This window comes from Prionailurus bengalensis, chromosome B3 (genome assembly GCF_016509475.1).
Source record: "Prionailurus bengalensis isolate Pbe53 chromosome B3, Fcat_Pben_1.1_paternal_pri, whole genome shotgun sequence".
NCBI lineage: Eukaryota > Metazoa > Chordata > Mammalia > Carnivora > Felidae > Prionailurus > Prionailurus bengalensis.
Window position 1 is genome coordinate 96,295,951 of NC_057355.1, and position 22,771 is coordinate 96,318,721.

Below are 22,771 nucleotides of genomic sequence, written 5' to 3' on the forward strand. Positions count from 1 at the left end.
TCCGAGTTTTGGCCCCATCCTTTACGCTCATTATTCCCTCTGCATAGCACATCTTTCACTTTTGTTCTACTTTAGAAAGAGGTTTCAAAGAGAATCCTAGGCCAGCCAATCCCATCCCTTGCTCCTCCAAATTCTTGCACTGCATCTGATAGTTATGATTCACTGCTCTGCTAATTTCCTTCTCTACAAAATACAATGTATGTGTATGGACAGTGACCATAAGCAATTATTCTGACCTCCTGCCACTCATTACTTTACAAAAATCACTTATATAATTGTCACATCCCCATGCAAGCTTTATATAAATCAAGTCATATTTTATACATTGAAATCCTCAAAATTTCTAGCCATATAATATCTTGCATGAATTAGGAACATGTGTGGCCATGTTATTAATTATAATCACTTAAATATCATTTAGCTGGACAATTTTTTTTAAATTATGACTTGATTAAAACATTAAACTCATTCACTAAACTGTTCACCTGATGAACAGCTTTTTGCTCAGGTAGATTACAACAGACAAATAACACATCCTTTGGGTAGGATTCCACCAAAACCTCTAACAGGCAGCATATCATCTCTTTAAGTCCCTTGGTGGGGAGATCTCACCACCTCCATGCTCAGGACAGCCAGACTACCTCCTAGGAAGATGACTAGCTGGAGTTGGAGATACAGAATGCAGAGAAAAGTTTTCTTTTTTTCCTCAGTGAAAATTAACCAGCTCATTTAAAAATGGAACGGGACATTCTGGCCTCACCAGTACCACTCAACAGTGTAAACCAACCAGACCCACAGGCTCATTTAAATTTCACATAAGAAACAAATTCACTCAAATTTGATTAGCATTTTGATACAAATGCTCTTTATCTTATGATTATTTTCATATTGTCTCCAGTGCAACGTTATAATTAAAGGCAGAAGTCGTGCTAAGAATCACAAATTTAATTCATTTACAATAATCTTATGTTTCCTTGAACAGGTCCCTTGAAACAATGACCAATGACCAATCCCTCTACCACTGATTATTTCTCTCATTTAACACATAATTCTGTAACTGAATCTATCCACCAAGGATTATGCTTCTCTGCCTATTTATACCTCTGGAAACATTAATAGGCATCAATTCCATCAAATTATCAATGAAAATATGAAATACTATGAGACTTAATTAAGATAACAACACTAAAGAAATGAGCATTATTCTTTTGGGGAGTGTTTTCCAAGCAGTTAAGCATGAACTGTTGGGTAGAGAATTCAGCAAAATGGACATAGACTACTTCTAGCCCTGGAAAAGTAGCATGTTATTAATCACATTATAATCCTTGCATAATGCAGGAAGTATGTTATACTTCTCATTGCCAGAGCCCTAAGGACTTACATCTCATCAGACACCACAGTTTTTCACAAGCCCAAAGTTCGGCTTAACATGCATCTTCATTTTACCATTAAAATAGTAGGAACCAAATCTTTTTCATGCTCAGATTCCTTATCTGTGAAATAGGGGTAAAGTATTAATTACCTAATGTGCTCGGGTGTTCTGTGGTTTAACTAATTAGAGGTTGTAAAGACTGATAAAGCACTAAGTTGTATTAAATATCTATATAGCATGTATTTACTGGCCAGCTTGTGCTCTGGCTGCCTAAACACAGCTGATCTTAATAAGCAGTAGGAACTCAGCTAAAAGCATGTGAAGAGCTGATTGGAGGAAATAGCATGGAAGGAGTGTTTACGACGTGTGAATTTTTTAACATTGTTTTAAAAATTCAGAAGTGATTTCATTGTAGGATGTTGCTATCTTTAAAACTCCCAGAAAGGTAACACTTTACCACCTTATAGAAGGTAAACCTTTAACATTGATAGGAAGAAAATATTCGGAATTCCAGGGACTGCACCAAAAGTGCTTTTGAAGCCAAACTGACATGGTGTGCCTTTTTTCACTGTTCTCTTTTCTGTCTGTTCTGCTGATAAAATTCAGATGATGTGTATACAGGTACAAGCAAAGATGCTCTGTAAGTTCTTACGGAGGAAGAAGATGGGTTCTGTGCACTGTAGCTTTTTAGCAAATCAGACCAATGAAGAAAGCAGATCAAACACAAGCAGATATTAGGGAACTCAGGATTCAATAAAGTCCAGCATCTGTCACCTTACCGATATCATGAGCCTAAGTTGTGACACTTTCCTACTCCTTCCTATTCCCAGGTTCCTTGCTAAGATAAGATCCCCATGCCCAAATCTCATGCATAAACCAGACTGGGAAGTGCCTGCTCCCCTGGGTTCTTATCCTTGGCTCAGCAACAGGACTTTGATTTGTTTTGCCCTGACCTCTTAGTCCACTTCATCTACCCCTATAGCCCAACTTTGTATTTATGATTCCAGTTTGATGGCCTGATTACAATTGTACTTACCATTTTTATTAAACAATGTACTTTGATTTCCTTAATCATGCATTGTAACCCAATTCTAGTTAATCTAGCCATGACAGCTCAATTGTAATGTAAACTCTTCCCTTAAAAAAAGGAATATTCCTTGCCTTCATTTCTAGTACTCCTACTAACATAAACAATTGCTAACAATTACTGAGTGCTTACTATATGGATCAAATGTTTATAACAGTTTACAAATCTGTACTAAATATTTAATCTGGATGTCAATTGTCTAAGGTAGTTGCTATTGATGGCTCCTCTTACAGAAGAGGAAACTGAGGCACTGCAGAGTACATAACCTGCCTAAAGTCTTGCAGCTGTTACGTAGAACTGAATCTGAACCCAGCAAGTCTGGCCCCAGAGTGTGCACTTTTCACCACTCCATTCCAGCTGCTACGTGGTACTGGGCTACCCACTCTATCTTTTCTAGTATCGCAGCGGGAACTGAGGCCATGCCCGGTCACTGTAGGTTGGAGGTGAGTGAGTATATGAGCACAAGGCTAACAGTTTTCTCTTGTTAGAACACCCCTAGTTGGGGGGCCTGGGTGCTCAGTTGGTTAAGCATCTGACTCTTGATTTCGGCTCAGGTCATGATCTCACCTTTCTTGAGTTTGAGCCCCTTGTCAGGTTCTGGGCAGACAGCGCAGATCCTGCTTGGGGCTCTCTCTCTTTCCCTCTTTCTCTGCCCCTCCCCTGCTCACACTCACTCTCTCTCTTTCCCCCTCTCTCTCAAAATAAACATTTTTTAAGTTAAAAAAAGAACACCCCTAACTATTTATTTCAGTAGGAGTGGCTTCTGACTTCTCCATTCCAAGTTATTCTTATAAGTAGATTAAGAGAACCATGTTCATTTTATAAAATGAAATCAATGTATTCACTCTGCAGAGGACCCTACTATAGTATATGAAAAGATAAGAGAAAACATTTTATTAGGTAGCTGGAAAAAAAAAGGGAAAAATTGCCACAGTGAAAAGTAATACCCTTTCGAATACTGCTGTGGTTTTAATTATCATAATGGATAGCTTTCAAATAAAATAGAAACAACAACAACAACAACAACAAACCAATCTGGTCCTAATATCAAAACAGTCAAAGAAACAAGAACTCAAAATTAATTGCATCGAAAGCAAAAAGCATTATTTTTGGCAAATACCTAAAATCATTTTGTCTTTTTTTCAACTTTTCAGACAGATTTTTTTTAGTTTATTTATTTATTTTAAGAGACAGAGAGAGAGGAGGGGGGAGCACAAGTGGAGGAGAGGCAGAGAAAACGAGAGAGTGAGAGAGAGAATCCCAAGCAGGATCTGCACACAGAACCCAATGCAGGGCTTGAACTCACATACCACAAAATCATGACCTGAGCCAAAGTCAGCCACTTAACTGACTGAGCCACCCAGACACCCCATTTGGTCTCTGTTAAACACTACACAGACACACAGAGAACGTGCACTATGCCACTTGGAACCACTGGTCAAATGGCTGAACATGGTGACTATTAATATAAACTTACAAGTATTTCCAGGCAAAAATTACTTCTGTCATGCCAGCATCATAGGTTATTATCTGAAAATAAAACGTTGGATGTTATATGCCATCCAATACCCTTCAAGGACAAGAACTGATGTTGAAGGACAGTCATCCTTTTCTCACTACTTTACATTTTATCAGAGATCAAAGTCAGCTCCTATAAGGATTTGTATTTGACTTACATCAGTTATGCCCCTCACAGAATTAACTTTCCTGAAAGACATTTTAATATTGTGCCCCTAATAGTTTTTTGGGTGGCCTATAAAATATATATGAAATTTAATATTGAATATCATGTAAAAATATAATTTAGGAGGCCATTATATAAATTCTTATCCAAGCACATAAAAGCCCACATCTTACATTTTGGAATTCAGTGCTAAAAAAATCTGTGTTTCCTCTGAAGAATCATAAACTACGTAATTATTCCATGTTTGCTTTTTCCTAAACCCCAACTCCAGCTTTCTGGAAGCTAAGAATCAAATCTGTCAATCACAGAGAATATCTGTGCACTTCTAATTTGGCATCTTTATATTTGAAACAGATTTTTTTAATTCAATTTCTCTTTTACTATTTCATTACAGATTCCTATTTTTTCAACCAGTCTTGAAGCTTCAACGAACAGTAGGCTCTAAACCTAAACAAATGCAAAAATAAGCTTACCCTAAAAATAATCTCTCTTTCTAGAGGACAGATCAATATTTTAAAAACTGCTGTTATAATGTACCCTTAATGTGCATAATTGTTATTATCTTAAGAACAACTAAAAATAGAGGAATTCTTCTTTTCAACTTTGGCTCCTCATCTCTCTATTTATACTTCTCACAGAATCAACTTATGCTTGATGGTACAAGAATCATTTGAATCAGTATAAAAATCAAAGAGCCATATTTCCAGTGTGTGAAACCCCAAAGTAAACCTGGAAATATGGGAAGACTACAAACCAAAAAGAGCCAGTGAGGGGCAAACATGAGGACACAGACTTTCATAAATATGCTAGTTGGATATTGTGGGGACAAAATAAAATATTAGTACTGACAATGGTAACAAGAGCATTAATAGCTTATTGTGGGCCAAACACTCATTTAACTGATAACCTCATATCAGCCCAGTCCAAAAAATGTGTTTGCTAACTCTAGTCTCTCCATCATTATGTTTCAACTTTCCTCCTTGTAGCTTTGTAGTCTTAAAAGAGTACTCAAGTCACAGAGATTCTACCCCAACTACAAGATCTATCTATGGCAAATGGAGATGGGAAACATTATTAAATCCAGAGGAAGAGGGAGATTAAGATTTAATAAGGTCAGGAATAAACCTGAGCACACTAATTTAACTTGAAAATATTTCCCACTCTTCCTTTGTTTCAAATCATCACATTTATAGTTTTCCCTCTCTTTAAAAATGAAATTCCACAAATGCACTTCCCAACTCCACTGCAAGGTCAGTACTTTTGTAAACTTGTGATTGGTTTCTTTGGAGCGCAGACTGTAAAAATGCTAACACAAACCCGTGACCTGCTACACCTTTTCCAAATAAAAATAGAAGGAAAAAAAGGCCCCAAAACATTTGGCGTAGTAACCTATTTATAGACTATTTTCATTTCCACTTATTGAACTTTATCACAGAATGACATATGTCCACAGAGCTGCTATATCCAGCTTAACAGCTTCAAGTAATAACAAGGTGGTTCACTGTAAAGATATCACACTGGCATGTGTGTGTGTCTGTGTGTATGTGCCCGTGTGCCCGCGTATATGTGTGTGTTTAGTAAGGCCAAGCAGATTAGTATTTTACAGAACACAAAACTAGGAATAAAAACCCAATCAAATTTCTTTCCTTTTTACAAAGTGGCCGATTCCACAACCTTGGACTAGTCAAATTCATTGCACATTTTCTAGGTTTTACCATTATTATAAAATATGGCAGGCAACTTCACATTTAATTGTGTAAGTGTCCTCAATATTAGAGAACAGCCTATTCAGTAAGCAATATTTTGCAGTTTCTCTACTTTTTCACAGTATGGAGTAGTGCCTTGTATGTATACTATGTATGCAACATGTAGATTAGTATTAGAATTTTGGCTCAGAAACTTAACAGCCATGTGATATTGAACACATAACATTTTTGAGCCTAAATTTTATCCTCTATTAAAAATGGTTAATGGTGGGGCACCTGGGTGGCTCGGTTGAGCGTCTGACTTCAGCTCAGGTCATGATCTCGCAGTTTGCGAGTTCAAGCCCCGCATCGGGCTCTGTGCTGACAGCTCAGAGTCTGGAGCCTACTTGAGATTTTTTGTGTCTCTCTCTGCCCCTTCCCCACTTGTGCTCTGTCTCTCTCTCAAAAATAAATAAATATTTTTTTAAAAATCTTAAAAAAAATGGGTGATGGGCATTGAGGAGGGCACTTGTTGGGACGAGCACTGAGTGTTGTATGTAATCGATGAATCACAGGAATCTACCCCAAAACCAAGAGCCCACTATACACACAGTATGTTAGCTAACTTGACAATAAATTATATTTAAAAAATAAATTAAATAAATAAATTCCAAAGAATATGTAGATGAAAATAGGTATTTTACAGATCTTAGTGAAAATTACTCTAAGAATAGACATAGAACTTTCATCCTCATGACTCACACATTTCAGACACTCAAGAAATCTCAGTTTTCTTCAAACACTTCTCCTTGTCTCAAGATGCATTATTCTCATTGCACCAGGTTTATTCTCACAAAAGCATTTAAATTCAGTCAATATAAGCAATACTTTTCGTGGATTTTCACCGTATCTCATATAAACTGGGAAACCAGCTCTGCCTTCAAAAAGCTTACAACCTAATGAGAAAGAGGAAAAAATAGACCAGAATACAAAATTGAGCATCAAATGAAATTCTTTAGGTTCTCAGATTTGGAATATGTTGGCCTTCTTTGAAAGTCCATCCACTTTGCTGCCTAGCTAGAGTATTCTAGAAGAAAGTTTACAAAGTAACTCATGCTATTGAGCATATCTCTGGAAGAAGGAAGTCAAATGAGATGGGAGACAGAAATGGAGACTAAAAATAACCTATTTAACCAAAATGACTTCATAATATCCCATTAGCATGATGAAGGTCTACTTCAAAATCTGAGTTCAGCTCCCCAACCAAGCAATCATAGTAAGACATGATTAAGGGCAGAATTAAGCTTAGTGGTCAATGTTTTTCTTGTTAGTCCATCTGTAATTATTATGCATCCATTAACATGCTATTATTTTTATTTAGCATTATAAATATTTTTGTAAATTGTCAATATTTTTCTAAATTTCTAAAATTTTCTAAATTTTCATAATTATAATTTTTGTAGGCTACATGATGTACTATCCTGTTGGTATACCATAATTTATTAAAGAATTTTATATGTTATACATTTAGCTTGTTTCCATTTTGTGCTACAGTAAATTTCTTCTTGCTTATGTTGAAATGTTCTCAGGACAGATTTCTGGGGGTATAATATTAGGTCAAAGAGTATGAATATCTTATCCTCATCATATGAGGAAAATTAACTATCACAATTTGCATCCAATTTTTTAATATATATTTTTTTAAGTTTTATGAATAATTTACAGAAGTGTAAGGAAATAGTGAAAAACTTCATTATAATTTATAATAAGACCTTAAACATATCAACCTCTTTTCTTAAGTGATTTCTGGGATATACATATTATAAAAGATAAACTTTTATCAAAATGGGATGGATCAGGGACACGTGAGTTTCTCAGCTGGTTGAGCATCCAACTCTTGATTTCAGCTCAGGTCATGATCTCAGGGTCAGGGGATCAAGCCCTGCCTCATGCTCTGCAATGAGCCTGCAGCCTACTTACGATTCTCAATCAATCTCTCTCTCTTTCTCTCTCTCTCTCTCTCTCTCTCTCTCTCTCTCTCTTTGTCTGTCCCCCTCTGTCCCTCTCCCCAACTTGTTCACTCTCTCTAAAAAAAAATAAAATAAATAGGGGGATAGACCAGGTTTTTGTAGTAAAGTATTATATGAGTAAGTCCTTCCAGCTGAATGACTAATGAGGTGAGAATGTCATGTTTACTTTTGTCTTTAAAAATGTATTATTCATCCACTTATTTTTGATTTGGGGGAAATTCATCTAGAATATCATAATCTGAAGATTCATTCTCTGAGATTTCACTTACATAAAAAATTTCAGCAACATCATAAAGTCTATAGTGCTGTCTCTTTTCATTCATCTTCTGATTTATTCAATCATTGTGAAACATCTTTCATTTTAATTCTATTTCCTTTTTTTAAGTCTTTTTTAGAATTTTTGAGAATACAAGATGAATAACAAAATAATTCTGGGAATGAAATAGAAAAATGTTTCAAGATATGGGAAAAATAACATCACTAAAATCTGTTAGAGGGCTCAATGGATTCATAAGATAATTACAAGATAGGATGAGTTTTATCCTATTTATTTTTAATGTAAGTGTTCTTTACTTCCTTTGGAAGACCTCTAAGAAACTATAAAAGTCATAATATATCAATCCTTATAAAGAGTTAGAACTGCTCTCAAAAGACACTAAAATCTAAAGTTGGATCCAATGGACCTTGGTGATATACAGAGGTTAGACAGTTCTGTCTACATGTCATATTCTACTTAAAACAGGTTTGTTTTCTTAAAGAAACAGAAATTAACCAAAATCTACTGGACACCTATTACTAAACATAAGGTATTGTGCTAGTATTTAATTTATAAGGTAGTTCCAAGAGGGAGAAATTATAATTCTTAAAAATGAGGAAGTGGGTCCAAAATTATTGCTTTTCTTGGTTAAAGTCACATCAAAATTAAATGGTAAAGCAATTATTTGAACACATCTTTAAGTGTATTTACATTTATTTTATTCTATTTTATTTATATTTATTTTACTTTCCTCTATTTTATACTTTATTTTACTTTACTCTATAATTATATTTATTTATCTTATTTTCTGTTTCTTTTACCCTCCAAAATTCAAGTGTTACATGTGAGTTAGTTTTCACAAAATGTAATCATATAAATAGGATTCTACTCAATACATTGTTATAAACCATATCAAAAAACAATATGAGGGGTGCTTGGGTGTCTCAGTAGGTTAAGCATTTGACTTCAGCTCAGGTCATGATCTCACAGTTTGTGAGTTCGAGCCCCACGTCAGGCTCTGTGCTGACTGACAACTGAGAGCCTGGAGCCTGCTTTCAATTCTGTGTCTCCCTCTCTCTCTGTCTCTCCCCTGATTGTGCTCTCTCTCTCTGTCTCTAAAAAATAAATAAAAACATTAATTTTTTTTAAATATGAAATTGTGGAAAAGGAATGTAAACAGAAAAATATTCACCTGCCAGTAATCTCTGAAAAGAGTAGAATATATGGGTTTTCTACATATTTGAAAGCACACACACACACACACACACACAAATGCCAGCATGTCCCTTGGAAGTCATTTGTTTTTCTTTGAAACAATATGTATTTATATTGTCCTGAGGTTTTAAGTCAGAACAAGGCACTAGTTTTCTTACCCCATGGTTTGCAACTATGAGAAACAATGCTTCTGCTACATAACATGCTGCCTGTTGCCCCTTGGCCATCTAAGTGACAATGGCCCTCTCCACAGGCGATACATCAAAGGGGCACATCAACAGACTTCTCTAACTCATACTGTTTTAGAAAACAAAAATGATTGCTAATAAATTTTAAGTCATGATGGCTCAATCACTGGGTAAAGCAAGATTTTAATCATCTGAAATCAGGAAGCACTTGCAAGTTATCATAGTGCCTCACATTTCCTCAGCAATTTGCTTTTTATAAGGCTTTGTCCCTTAATTCAGCTTTCAAGTTAATGTATCTCCATGGACATACAGGAAAGAAAATTCTCTCTCCAAACTGTCCTTTGTTACTTTCTTCACTGGGGCCTACTTCCTGACTGGAGGAAAGAAATATTTTTAGAAAAGCAGTTCTCAACAAGATTTGGGGGTAGGAACAGGATGTAGAGGCAGCATTTCCACACCACTTCTGCCTGCTAACTTTGCTCAGTTTTTAAGTTTCCAATAACCCAGCCCCTGGTTGAGGAGACTATTTTGATTACTAAAAATGGGAATTAAGGACTGTGAAATAATCAAGTTTTTATGATAACACATCCAAATAGAGTCAGAAGGTTGATGAGATCCACAGAGCTGGGAAACACAGGGAGAATAAAGAAGGTTCCACCATATTAAATACATACAGGACATAGTCCCACTCACAATTCTCACTCAAAGGGAAGTACACTTTCCTAGCTCACTGATGTTGGGATTGGTCACACGACTTGTATTGATCCCTGGAATCTGAACAGAGGTGACAGTGTACCTGTTCAGAGCACAGACTATAGTCAGCACAAAATTTTTCTGCTCTTTTGCCCCTCCATGGGAAGAGTATGACCAAGCAGCTACTGGTTCCAAATGAAAACACGTAGGGTGACTTGACCCTAAAGGGAAAATAAATGTGTTTACTTTCATAAATCTCCGGAATTTTGACATTGTTAGTTAGGGCCCATTATTATATAAACTTAAATACACATTGTATTTCAAGAATTATTCTCCATATTCATTCCCCTCATTCTGCCTAAAGCTGCATTCATTACAGTAGGCAAAAAAGCAGTTAAGCCTGCAAGCTCTGAAATAAGATGGACCTTCAGTAAGCTAACTTCTGCAAACCTACTTATTCAGTTGTAAAATCTGCATAACAACAGTAGCAACCAAACTGTTATTATTGTGCAGATTAAGTAAGATAATTGATTTAAAGTCCTTAGTATAGTTCTTAGTATACAGTAAGCATTCACCAAATCTCAGGTATGGTATTATTGTTTTTTTCATTACTTGTGTTTTAATTATTGACACATTAACATGACACAGGCTGCATAAAGGTCTGGCTAGGAAATGGGAAGTGAGGTAGGAGAAAGGAAGGGCTGGGGCATCCTTCCAATAGCCAGACTTCTGCGATGGTGCAATGAAAATGGACCTAAACACTTCATTCAAGATTTTCCATAAACACTGGACTTCTAGTCTCCAGAACCGTGAGAGAACAAATGTCTTTTGTTTGAAGTAATATATATACATATATATTTTTTTTCCATAAACAATGCAACAGCAAAAAGGGCGTCTTAGTAAATTTGTGCTTTTAAAATGTGACGTTGAGAACAAATGACTTTTACATGTGACCAAATATGAATTCTTCCATGCTGAAATTTTTAATCCTTTTGATGGAAATGTTTCTAAATAATATGCTAACCTCCTTCCCTCTCTTTATATGGATTTCAGGTTTTTAACCATTTTGCATGACTCTTTGTCTTGGTTTCTTATTTGTTTTTAGCAATTATAATAATAATTTATATTTTTAATATAAATGTGAGGTATCAATGCTGAATGAACTTACATTCCTCAATGCAATCTATATAACACCTTTTCCTTTGTTTACTTTAAATGAAAGTTGAGTGCAGCATGTATAGGTTGTACTACATGACCATTGTTCTACCCAAACAAATTAAGGAAATCAAAGGATAAACCAGTTTTCTTTGAAGTTTTTTTATATTCTTAATAAATTGTATTCTGCCTATCAGTACCCTTTGATATCGTAGCATTATTCAAAATACTCTCCTAAATCAGAATTAGCCACCACTTCAATTGCTTGGTCATATTCAACTCAGTCTCTCATAAACTTCTAACCATGGCACCTGAAGGACCTTATTTGTGTATCTTAATTGTGCTTGCCACAGCACTATCTTTGATGGGTAAATAACACCATCTTGTTAATGCTTAGGAGATTTATTCTAAAGACAATATATCCAAACTGTGATTTTTATTCATATCTCATTAACTCAATAAGCCTTTACTGAGAATCCACAGTGCATGTGTAGGGCAATGGAGAGAGAAAGCTAAAGCAAGACAGACAAGGTCTCCAGTCTCACAGAGCTTGAGGGGAAACAGACAATGCACAAGTAAATAAATGAATAAACGTAGTGTGATGTACAGACTTAAGACAGAATGCTGTGAGAGAGAGCGGCTAGATTAGATTAGATGGCCAAGGAAAACATCTCTCTCAGGAGGTAAGATTTACACTGCACTCTGAATGACAAGCAGCAGCTATCCAGTGGGAACAGAAAAAGCTTTACACCTACTGGCTTAAACGTGAACCAGAGCCTTTGATTCATCTTGACAATTCTTTTTAAAACTACGTAGTTGATTTCTAATTTATTAAATTCTAATCTTGAATAATAAAAATTTCATATCTGTATTTCAAAAACATAAGTTGAATCCTCTCTACCTTGAAAAACTATGAAAATTTTAGGTCCCAAGAACAAAATCATCTGCCCTTAATTCTCAGGAGGACAGAGAAAATGGTAGATTTTAAATATATCTACTTATTAATCATTACCTATTTCTTATTTCAATCCCTATATTTAGATCTTGGATTAAAATAATAAAAAACTGCATCTGTCTTGAAGCCAACCTATGATCCCCAGATAAGATGTGATTACTTTCTAAGACAAATTCTTTATTAGCTGACATTATTAAATTGAAATGATTACCTTGTGTGTAAACAGCAATTTCTCTGAAGGGCTTAGTCATCCATTTAGACTTATTTTTAATTACTTTAAACCCAAATAATCCTCAACACATTTTAGTAATGTAAAGGGGAAACAATCCTATCCAAACTATTCTAGTGAACAAACTGAGGCACTGGGCAATTAAGTTATTTATTTCTGATTATCCTGTGGTCTGTATTCAAAGTGTTTCAAAGTGTCTGAATAAAAAATAACCACCTTAGCCAGTTATCTTCCTGTTGACAAGAGGTTGAATATTTGAGAAACATACAGGTGTTTATTTAAATAACAAAATCATCCATTTTGTATGAAAGTTTCCATTTTTTTTTAATCCAGCAATTCCATGAAATTTGTTCATCTCTCATTCACTGAATAAGCATCTGTCACACACCTTCTATTCTCCTGAAATGGTGGTAAGCTCTGGGGACACAAATGTGAAACAAATGTGGTCTCTTCTGGCAATCACTGTTTTTATTTTTTTTAATGTAATGTTACACAATGTAAAACATAATCACACCTGTGAGTAACCATCTAATTGTTACAGATTAACCTTTAACCTGGCACATGACAGTTGTTCAATCAGTACTTGCTTACTGGTAATACTTTGCTATATAGATATAATCTTAGGATCAGAACCACGAATTAGAGATACAGCTTTACTTACAAGTATTTTATAGAGGAAAGCGCTGTTCTATTGCAGTACAGATAACTAAATTCCACATTTCAGAAATAAAAACACATTTAAATTCCTCTACATCTCTCTTACCATCCATCCGCTCCTCTCTATTCTCCCCTACAACCTTGATTCAGAAAGTTAGAGCCTCATGTGTGGATTATCACAATCTTTTTCTATAAATGGCTTCCTCATCTTCCATCTTGTTTAAGTCAATATCACCTTCCATTTTTAAGTCTATCTGTGTGAATACACATTTTTAATGGTTCCTTCTTTTCTACTGGATAGAGTTCAAACTTCTTAAAATCACACACAAGTTCTTCCATGAATTAATCATTGTCTACATCCTCTCAATACCCCACAACTCAGCCAAGCTGACTTCCTACCGTTCCCATAATGTGAATTCTGTTTTATGGCTTCATGCCTTTGTCATTTACTCTCGCTCCTTGGAATGTCTTCCTCTTCACCCTGAATAGCACACATTTATTCACATCAAGACTTCATTCTCTAAAGCTTTTTCTGAATCCTATTCCCCTACTTGAGTAAAATCGTACTTCCTCCTGAATGCCCTTTGTAACTATTAATATGAACTACAATCACAATGCCCAGGCTCTAGCATACTTTTAGAAATGTATATGTGTACAAAGGTATTTCTTCCTGATTGAATATGATCTGTTGAAGTTAGGATCTTTTTTCTACATGAGTTCTTTGGCATTCAATGACAATATGTTGAAGAAAGACAGCATAAAGGAACTATAGGAAACAAAAATATGTTTGAACTGTGATGCCTGCCTTTTCTCCAACTCTCCAGATGTAAGTTTGCCAACACCCTTTCCAAGGCATTACCACCACTTAGCTCCCAGAACAATGCAAGGTTATGAAAGAATTGTACTTTATGTTTAAGATCCTGCTTCCAACACTAACAACTATCTAAACTTGAGCAAACCACTTATCTCTTAACCTCCGTCTTCTTATCAATAGAATGAAGAATATAAGGATACATATCTCACAAATCTGGTATAAGGATTAAATGAGACGATATACACAATGCTTAGAACAGAGTCTGGTATGCAGTAATGCTTCAGACTTGGGAAAGATAGCTATTTGATAGTTAGGGCTTTCAGCTGCAATTCATAGACCCAATGTAAGTCAACTAAAGCCAAAAAGAAGTGATTAATTTAATTTAATTCCAAGTCATGGAAACTGGGAAGTATAGAGTGTCTGATAGGTTGCATAGTTCATTAATTCCCTTTCACTTTCAGAATCAATTTCCTTCTTCCTAGCCCTCTCCATATCTCTGTCTTCATTATATCCCTTTGTACATTGTTCCATTTTTTTTTCCATTGTATATGGCTTTCCCCAGTCCCAGAGCTCCAACATTACATCCTTCAACTTTGACAAACCACTTAGAAAAAAAAGAGGCAAGAAACACTCACTTCCTTAGCCTCAGTTTATATAATCTCTGTGAGGTTTTTCATTGGTCAGTGCTATAGACTATGTACCCCCAAAATCCATATATTAAAACCAAATCCCCCAAATGATGGTGTTTGGGGGTAGGGTCTTTGAAAGGTGATTATGACATGAAAGCAGGTCCCTCATAAATGAGATTAGCATCATTTATAAAAGAAAACCCAGAAAGCTCCTTTGCCTTTTCTGCCATGTAAGGACGCAATGAAAAGATAGCCATCGATGAACCAGGAAGTACCTTCATCATACACCAAATCTGTCAGCACTTTTGTCTCGGACTTCCCAGCCTCCAGAACTGTGAGAAAGAAACCTCGTTTTTTTTTTATAAGACATCCCAGTTTATGGTATATTGTTACAGAAAATGGACTGAGACAGGCAGTCTGGAACCAACTGCTATAGACAGAAGGGAAAGCTACTAGAACTGGTCCAACCAGTAACTCAACCACTCTTGAGTTACTGAATGGTCTGCTACTAGAATGGGGTCTGTTACCAGAGAGTAGAGGTCTGTTACTAGAACAGGGAAGGGGAAATACTGGATAGATGTAAGCCATAGCTGTTATATTATCCTTCTTAATTATATTTCCATTTCCTACTTGATCTTAGCTAAATTAAGCTTGTTTTATTTTTTTTCTTTCAATTGACTACTCCCTAAAAAAGTGGTGTCCAGCATTAACCAATGGCATCAGACTGTCCTTAGTACTACTCTCGCCACAACCCTAAGAACGCAATGCCTTCATTCTCTACTCTAGCCACTTAGATTAGTCAGTGGGAGTTAGTTTATCACTCTTACTGCTCCCCAGTGTCCTAACTCTCAGTCCCTAGCTTCAGTGGTATATGAAATGATTTTTTTTTCCAGATGCTGACACAAATGTAAGGATTTGAGTATAACTGGGATTTTTGTAAGATAATCCTAGGAAGAATCAGTTAAGAAATAGAAAAAAAGGCAAGGCAAGAAACAGCAAACCAATATGGTATGCATTAAAAAAAAAAAAAAAAACAGGTTATTTCTGTAGGCACCCGGGACAGAGCTAAGCTGGCCATCTCTAGAAGATGGTCTCGGACTTCTCAGAGTTGTCCCTCCCAAGGAATGAGGAATTTGGCATTTTTATCATGCAATGTCCATTCGTTAGTGGCTGAGGCCAGCTCCAGGGCATGTTCATCCTCAAGCATTTCCTGTTTTTCCATGAGGGCTGAAAGAACACTCTTCAAACAAAAAGTCATAGAAGCTTATGAACAGTATCAATATGAGAATAGTGAGTGCCAAGGGGACCTGAGCTAAACATTGCAAAGAGTCTTCCGTAAGTGGCCTGCCATGAACTTTTAGAACTGAGACCTCCTCTGCTCTGTCCAATAACCCTTTCTTAATGAACATCCTGTCCCTGATCACCAGTCATGTTCAAACTTTCTTGATAGCCATTGTCTACACTGGATTTTCTTTCTCCTAGAGCTCAGTTATAGAAAGCTACAATTCTTGGATTCCTCAATTCTAGCCATATAGCTGAATCTACTCCTACAGCAGAAATGACATTTAGCTAGTTCTATTGGCTTGACCATGTGTCATTTCTATTCCCTTCAACTGCTACCTTATCTGATACTAAATCTCACAGAAATATAGTCCTTATCATGAGGGAGTTCACAGATATCAGGAGAATATGAGTAAATAAATTACTTTATGTTCCAACTTAGATTTCTCTCTAATAAAGAAGCCTAGCATAATACTCCAAGTCATGTTGGGGTGGCACTCTGAGGTTCTTTGAAAAGAAAAGCACTTCGCACTTTTTCTCTCAGAGCACTTATTGCCCTTAAATTTATTTTATTTTTCATATTAGTTCATGCTATTTTCTTTATTTTTTAACATTTATTTATTTTTGGGACAGAGAGGGACAGTGCATGAACAGGGGAGGGAGAGAGGGAAACACAGAATCTGAAACAGGCTCCAGGCTCTGAGCTGTCAGCACAGGGCCCGACACGGGGCTCAAACTCACGGACTGCGAGATCATGACCTGGGCTGAAGTCGGATGCCCAACCAACTGAGCCACCCAGGCGCCCCATTTCATGCTGTTTTTAATAACAGTTTTATTGAGATATAATTCACACACCATAAATTTCACCTTTTATTGTATACAATTCAGTAGTTTTCCCTATATTCACAGAGTTTGGCATCCATAACCACTAATTCTAGAATATCTTCATCATTTCTGAGGGGAATCCCATACTCAATAATAGCCACTCTCTATTTCTGCCACATAATCACCACCTCTGGCACCACTAGTCTACTTTCTATGAATTTGTCTATTCTGGACATCTCTTATAAATGGAATCATGAAATATGTAGCCTTTTATGCTTAGCATGTTTCTTTCACTTAGCTTGCTTGCAAGGTTCATCCATGTTGCAGCTTATGTCATTACTACGTTTTATTACTGAATAATATTCCATTGTAAGGATATTCCACATCTTATTTATGCATTCACAAGTTGATAGATATTTTTTAAATGTTTATTCATTTTGAGAAGGAGAGAGGAAAAGCAGGGGGAGCAGCAGAGAGAGAGGGAGAGAGAGAATCCCAAGCAGGCTCCACTGTCAGCACAGAGCCCAACACTCATGACTGTGAGATCATGACTCGAGTGAAAACCAAGAGTTGGGCACTTTATAGACTGAGCCCCCAGGCGTCTGACAAGATGACAGATATTTTGGGTTGCTTCTACTTTCAGAGTATTATAAAATAAAGCTGTTGTGACTATGCATGCACAAGTTTTTGTGTATAAATATGTTTTAAATTTTCTTGGATATATAAACAAGAACAGAACTGGTGCATCACAGGTAATTCTATGTTTAATATTTTGAAGATCAAGCAACCATTTTCCCAAATGTCTGACTCATTTTACATTTCCACCAACAATTTATGAGGGTTCTAATTTCTTACATCTTTACCAACACTTGTTACTGTCCATCTTTTTTATTGTAGCCATCATAGTGGTTATGAAGTGGCAACTCATTGTGGTTTTCCTTTGCATTTCCTTAACGACTAATGATGCTGAGAATTTTTTTATGTGCTTATTGACCATTTTTATATCTTCCTCAAAGAAATGTGTATTCAAATCCTTTGCTCATTTTCTAATTGGGTTATTTGTCTTTTTTGTTAAAATGTCCTTCGAATTTTTTGGATACAACTCATCAGATATACGATTTGCAAATACTTGCTCTCAGTTTGGAAGCTGTCTTTGACTTACCAGATGTTGCCCTTTGTAGCACAAAAATTTTAATTTTAATGAAGTCCAATTTATCTAAGTATTAGGTTTCTACTGCTGCTATAACAAATTACCATAAACTTAATGGCTCAAACCAACACAAAATTATTGTATTACAATTGTAGACACCAAAAGTCCAAAATGGGTTGTACTGGGTACTGGCAGAGCTACATTACTTCTGAAGGCTCCGGGAGAATCTGTTTCTTTGCCTCTTTCAACTTCTAGAGACTATTACATTTATTGGCTCGTGGTCCCACATCACTCAAATTCTGCTTCTGTCTTCACATTTCCTCCTCTGACTCTGACTCTCCTTCATATTTTTTCCTTTATAAGGACCCTTGTGTTTACACTGGGTCCACCCAGATAATCCAAAATAATCTCTCCATGTTGAGGTCCTTAATCTAATCACATCTGCAAAGGTATTGAGGATTAGAATACTGACATCTTTGTGGATAATTTATTCTCCCTACCACAATTTATATTTGCTTTTGTCACTTGGGCTTTTGGCATCATTTGTAAGAAATCATTACCTAACCCAAGATCTCAAAGATTTAGGCCTACGTTTTCTGCTAAGAGTTTTATAATTTTAGCTCTTATATTTAAGTCTATAATTCATTTGGCATTAATTTTTGTATACGGTATAAGACTATGGTTCAACATCATTGTTCTTCTAAGTTTACTTATTTAAATTGGGCATATGGGACTTGAATTCATGACCCAAAGATCGAGAGTCACTTGCTCTTCTAACTGAGCTAGCCAGGAGCCTCTCAGCATCATTCTTTCACATGTAGATATCCAATTGTCCCAGAACCGTTTGTTCAAACGACTACTCTTTTCCCCCCAAAAATTGTCTTAGCACCTTTGTCAAAAATCAATTTACAAAAAAAAAAAGTAAAAAGAAAAAAATTTACCAAAAATATATGGGTTTATTCCCAGATTCTATTCCACTGTACCACATCGTATTGATTATTATAACTCTATAGTGAGTTCTCATATCAAGAAGTTTGAATCATCCAATTTTGTTCTCCTCTTTCAAGACTGTTTTGGCTATTCTGGGAACTTCGAACTTCCATACGGGTTTCTGAATCAGCTTGTCAATTTCTGCAAAAAGGCTTTACAGAAATTACAGGTTTTGATATGAATTGTGTTTGAATCTGTGGGTCAATTTGGAAATTATCATCATATTAAGAGTAAATCTTCTAATCCATGAACATGAAATATTTTGGCATATATTTAGGTTTTCTTTATTTCAATAATGGTTTGTAATTTTCAGTTGTTAGGTGTGTTTTTCTTTTGTTAGATTTATTGCAAAATACTTCATTCTTCTTATTTATATGGTAAGAGAAACTGCTTTCTTAATTTCATTTGCAGATTGTTCATTGCCAGTTTCTTGAAATGCAATTGATTTCTGTATGTTGGCCTTATATCTTACAACCTTGCTGATTTTATTTATTGGTTCTAATAGCTATAATGCATCTATTCCTTAGGGTTTTCTATAAAGAAACTCATGTCATTTGCAAGTAGAGAGAGTTTCACTTCACTTCCAGTCTGGATGCTTTTTATTTCCTTTTTTTCCCTAGTTGCTCCAACTAAACCCTAATACTGAATAAAAATTGTGACAGCAGATATCACCCTTTACTTTAGTAGTATGTTAAGTTATCTGCCTTTCCCATTACAATGTAAAGTCAGCAATGGCCTAGTTCATGGTATGGTAAATAGTTAATTTTCAACACAAATATTTTAAATGAAAAGTAGAATATGAAAGATGTCAAAAGAAAACACAAATAACTGATGTTTCAGTAGATGCAGTTATCACTCGTTAGCAAGAATGAAAGAATATGAATGGATCATGAAAGATGAGTTGGATTTTGACAAGATAAAATATATTCTAGGCAGAGGGAAAAGTGTAAGCAAAGATATTTAGGGAGAAAAGTATGGGGCATGATTATGAAAAACACTTGGTATATCTAAATTTTTTATAGAACAGAGAAAAGGAAGGTATGTCCTCATCATTTTAAATCTGGTTATTAAAATACCAAAAAGAGGGATACCTGGGTGGCTCCATCGATTAAGCTATGACTCATCGGTATCAATTCAGGTCATGATCTTATGGTTCATGAAATCAAGCCCTGCATGGGGCTCTGCATTGAGAGCCCAGAGGCTGCTTGGGATTCTCTCTCTCTCTCTCTCTCTCTCTCTCTCTCTCGGACCCTCCCCTGCCCATGTCCTCTCCCCCAACTCTCAAAATAAATAAACATTTAAAAAATACCAAGAAGATAATACAAATTTGTTAAATTGTCATATGCAGTATCTTAGGACAACTATACTAATATTGCATTGAGCGATGTTTTATAATGTGCTCACTGACCACCCACAGATAGGACAAGGAAATTTTTCCATCAACTTCATAAAGTAATATTTTGAAATATGATGATTAACCAACAAATAATGATGAACTGTTGGAGAAAATTTAACCCAATTACAGACTAATTTTGGAACAAGACAGGACATTTCATCTTTATACTTAAATGAATAGAGCTCTCATATATCATAAGAAATTACTCTTTTCTATGGAATGTTATAAAATTTTAGTACCAATTTTACAAAAGAAAATTTCTTTCTCTGCTCATCCTTATGGCAAAAGAAAACCTATAATCTCTGATATGAAAATTCCCAGGTTTGACTGCTGGGATGGAACATCTTCCATTCGTGTTTTCTCACACTTATTTTGTAAAGTTTGGCACCAATTCAAACAATTTACAAAAAACTCAGTCCTAGGTAAAGTCAGAAGTTTAGCTAAGACCTTGTTTGATTATTTGTGTTTAGTAACTCCAGATAGTTTCCTGAGGAGAGATTTTATCAGTAATATGCACATTGTAAATGGCATTTAAAATACAATTAAACTAAAAACAGTAATGAAATTATAGAAGTGCCAGAAGTTTCTTTCAGAAGGAAACTTGCAAATTTTTCAAAATAAATTAATCAGTGCACTTTTGTCCTTCAGTAAGGAATTCAGATTCAGTGTGGATTGGAACTAATAGTCCTTGTACAAAGTATAATTAACTCCTAAATTAAGACTTGCTCCCTTTCAAGGAATCCAAGATTTTTGTCTAGGATAAACATTAAATTATTTTAAAGAGCCAGTTTGATGACACATGGTAAGGACATGGATATAGATATTCTTCTCTTTATCTTATTCTCCCTCATACCTCTCTAACAGCTTACTGTTTCTGATGACTGATCTTATTCTGATATTTTCTCTTAAAGTATTAGGAAATAAAAGGTCTTAAGAGCTTGCAAATAAATTCAACTTTTCCATAAAAAGATAGATTCTTCTATGGATTCCTCTAAAGGGCATAGAAAGTTATTTCAATTGAAAAGTATGTATTAATAGAAACATTAAGTTTCAGGTTGAGCAAAAGTGGGTCTCTGACATATTTTTGAAATAGAATTTTAGGTTCAGGATTCCTCAGAGCTTACAGGGGGCAGTGCTGCCTCCTACATGGGCTTCATATTCTCAGGAGTCATATGCAATTCTGCTCGTTACTTAAACTTGGTCTTGGTTCTTAACTGTGTAGGCACAGTAGAGATAGAGCTACTCTCAAGCAGGCCCAAGTGATTGCCAAGGTTCATGCATGCCTTCATTTCTTCAACCAATATTGAGTACCTACAACATACCTAGCACTAAGCTAAATGTTGCAAAGAGAGTGGAGGAAGGCAGCATCTCTGTTCTCAAGTGACTTCCAGTGCAATGGATAGAATAGATTATATGGTTTACATCACCTATTACCTGTCTTGCCAATTTCCTCCATATCATTCCAATCTTCTAGCCTTCTCCCTCATCTGAGAATGTCTTCTCACTCCTCACAATTAAAATATTCTCAACCTTCAAGCTCTAGCTAAATCCCTAACTTTTTTCACAAATCCCACTCCAGTGTATACATGCTCTTCTACAGTAAAGCCTGTAGCTTAAGTGTCTTTCACACCCGAAAGCGCCTAACAAAAAATTATGCATACTATAGGGTGCTCATTATTTTGGATACAACCCGACATGATAATTGGGAATTTCAAAAGATGCTCCATCAGACATTTTCTTTGCTGATACCTAGCACTAAAGGAAAATATAAAAACTGATATATTGTAAGAAAAGAAAAAGAGAGAAGCAACCCACAAAAACTCATCCTACTATGTTTTCAGTTGAATCCAAGTGAAGAATTCACTCAAAGATGTGACAGCATAATGGAGTGAGAGGCATTAATTATACTCTCTGAAGGAGCCACCCTCAGCCATGCATCTTAAATGTTTGTCACCTGGAATGAGTCACCAAGGCAGTGCCCACGCTACACAGAACCATGTAGGCATATAGGCATATAGTAATCTCTGTCCCTTACCTCAATTTTCCTACATGATTTGGTAGTTTTCAAAGCCCTGACTAAAAAGTTGAGTTTGTGTAAGGTACAGTGCCATTTCTATAGGAACAAATCTCACTTTAATAGGACCCCCATGCTGAATGGAATGAGCCACTATATATAAAAGAGTATATTCTATGTGATTCCATTTAAATAAAATTCTAGAGGGGCACCTGGGTGGCTCAGCCAGTTAAGCTTCTGACTTCGGCTCAAGTTATGATCTCATGGTTCATGGGTTTAAGCCCCATGTCTCTCTGTGCTGAAAAACTCATGCTCTGTCTCTCAAAAATAAATAAATGTTAAAAAATAAATATATAAAAATCTAGGAAACCACACACACACAAAACAAGTCCTAGTCTATAATTCCAAAAAGTAGATCAAGTGTTGTCTGAGGCTATGGTGGGGGGAATTGGCTACAAAGGAAAAC

The 22,771-nt window shown here is 35.7% G+C and overlaps 1 protein-coding gene across 1 annotated transcript in view; it reads right to left on the reverse strand.

The window, feature by feature from the left end:
- MDGA2 (MAM domain containing glycosylphosphatidylinositol anchor 2) overlaps positions 1–22,771 on the reverse strand; it is an 858,520-nt gene that overhangs the window by 765,190 nt on the left and 70,559 nt on the right. The gene's annotated exons all lie outside the window — the stretch shown is intronic.